Below are 2,748 nucleotides of genomic sequence, written 5' to 3'. Positions count from 1 at the left end.
GGCCTCGGTGACCTTAAGCGCGTTGAAGCGCACTGTCTTGCTCAGGGGTCTGCCCTCGCCCACTGTGAAGACCTCGCCGATCTGGGCATCCCTGAAGCAGGGGACAGGTGCACCGACATGTTCTATGTTCTTGTGGCGCTTCTCAAAGTGATTCTGCATCTTCATCTTGGTCACCACCAGGCAGGATCCGCCCCGGGTGGAGACGTTCCCGGTAAAGGGGCGTTTCTTATCTTTTTTTTTTTTTTTCTTGTACTGGGGATTGAACTCAGGACCCTGTGCGTGCCAGGCAAGCGCTTATCTACTGAGCTATCTCCCCAGCCCTACATTTCTTATCAATCTAGGTGCCCTTGATGGCTTCTTTGGGGGTCTTGACGCCCAGACCGATGTTCTTGTAGGACTGAGGGAGCTTCTCTTTGCCAGTTTCTCCCAGAAGGACTCGCTTGTTGTTTTGGAAGATAGTCGTTTTGGAAAATAGCTGCTTCTGGTAGGCATGCTCTGTCTGAATATCCACCATCTTCCCAACCGGCAGAAAAAAAGAGAGTAGTATTATTTTTTGAAACAGCATCTTGTTATGTAGTTCAGGCTGATCTTGAGTTCACTATGTTGCCCAGGCTGGCCTCAAACTCATTGATTCTCTGCCTCAACTGGCTGAGTGCTGTGCTGGGATTACAGGCATGCACCACCACACCCAGCTATTTATTTTTTATTTTTTTGAGATAGGGGATCTCACTGTGTTGTCCAGGCTGCCTCAGATTAGCAATCCTGCTTCAGCAGGTAGCTTGGGTTGTAGGTGTCCACCAATATGCCTGGCTGATTTTTAAATTTGATACAAGGAAATAAACAGATCTTTTTAGGAACATGAATTTTCTTTTTCTTTCTGTCTCTCTTTTTTTAAAAAAAAATTATTTATTTGTTTGTGTGTGTGTGTGTGTGTGTGGCCAGCTCAGCCCACCAGGGGGCGGGGCTGGCTGGCATGTGGTGCTGGGGGATTGAACTGCGGTCCCTGTGCTTTGCTAAGCTTGTTCTAAGTAGGTGCTTTGGACCACTGAGCCATCTCACCAGCCCTCTCTCTCTCTTTTTAAATGTATTTAGTACAGGGTCTACAGGGTCTCACTATACAGATGAGACTTGTAGTGATTCTTCTGTTCTCAGCCTCCCAAGTGCTGGGATTACAGGTGCACGCCACCACGCCCAGTCTCAGCTGCCCTCTCAAGTGCCTGGGGGCAGGGCTGGCATGGCATGGGGATTGAACTCCAGTCCCCTATGCTTGCCTAAGCGGGCACTTGAGTCCACTGAGCAATCTGGAAGGCTCAGGAACATGAATTTTCAAAGAAAAATTACAAAAATTTTTTTCAGGGTAAGATAGTAAATTTGTTTTTCCTTTTTTTGGAGTCAGGCATTGAACTCAGGACCTCATATTTGCCAGGCAGGCATTTGTGCCTGAGCTGTATCCCCAGCCCTCATTTTGTGTTTTAAATATGTAGTTTAGGCTGGCTTTGAACTCATAGTGATCTTATTTCCTCACCTTCTTGAGCGTTGGGATTACAGGTGTGCACCACCGTATCCAGATAGCTAAGAAGTAGTGAATTCTAACAGGTTTTAATGAAAAGTGTTTAGAATTTTTAATTGTACGTATTAACATTTTTAGAAGTCTAAAAGTTAATGTTAATCAGAAGTAATTAAAATATATATATTAGTGTTTTTAAAATTCATGAATTAAAGCAGTAAGTTTAAATTGTGGCCAGATGTGATGGCATATGATTGTAATCCCAGCACTCTGGGAGACTGAGGTAGAACTGTAGCAAATTTGAGGCCATTTTGGGCTACGTAGTTCAGAAGCAGCCTGAACTATACAGCAAGACTCTGTCTCAAAAAAACAAAAAACAGGGGATGGGGAAAAAGAAACAACAAAGAAGAAACAAACAAAAAACCCAAAACAAAAGAAAAAGTAAATTGTGGCAGTGAGTGGTATCTTATTGTGAAATTTTTCTTTTTCTTTTTTTTTTTTTTGGAGAACCAAGGGTTGAACCTCAAGTCCTTGCGCTTGCCAGGGAAGCACTTATTCCACTGAGCCATCTCCCCAGCCCCTCTTTTTCTTTTTTGTTTTGAAATTTTTTTAGGGGCTATGGAGATAGCTCAGAGGGCCTGAGTTCAATCCCCAGTTCTGGCAAAATAAATAAATAAATAAATAAATAAATGAAGAAGAAGAAAAAAAACTTAAATGTTTGCAAAATTCCTATTTCTGGAAACCTACCAGATTTATAAATGATATTGGATCAGTTTCCTGACAGATGAAATGATATTACACAAAGTGTGCAAGTCACTTGATTGTTTTAGTTGCAAAATTTTATGATAAGACTAGAGTATTTGTACAAGTTAAATATTAGAGACTTGGAATTTTTGGGGGAGTGGTTCTTTCTTTTTTTTTTTTTTGGGAGTGGTTCTTTGAGACATGGTCTCCCACTATGTAGCCCAGGCTGGCCTTGAGCTCAGTACGTAGCCCACACTGGATTTCAGCTGGTGCCAACTCTGCCTCAGCCTTTCACAGACATGGATTACAGATGCGGATTACCACACTCAGCTAATTTGGTGAATTTTTACCCTCTGAGATGTGAACTCTTTGGGAAGCTGAAAAAATTACTTAATACACAGTTATTTTAAAGTTACATACGTAGTTGCAGATAGTGGGCTACATAAGTGAGTTAAGACTGAACTGCACTGCATAGTGAGACTTTCCTAACCCCCACC

At 42.4% G+C, this 2,748-nt stretch overlaps 1 pseudogene; it reads right to left on the bottom strand.

Annotated features, from left to right (window-relative positions):
• Positions 1–514, bottom strand: part of LOC111817363 — a 2,559-nt pseudogene extending 2,045 nt beyond the window's left edge.
• Between the last annotated feature and the right edge of the window lie 2,234 nt (positions 515–2,748).

Source organism: Octodon degus, unplaced genomic scaffold, assembly GCF_000260255.1.
Source record: "Octodon degus isolate 3935 unplaced genomic scaffold, OctDeg1.0 scaffold00056, whole genome shotgun sequence".
NCBI classification, from domain to species: domain Eukaryota; kingdom Metazoa; phylum Chordata; class Mammalia; order Rodentia; family Octodontidae; genus Octodon; species Octodon degus.
The sequence above is the reverse complement of the archived record's forward strand: the minus strand, read 5'-3'. Positions and strand labels throughout refer to the sequence as shown.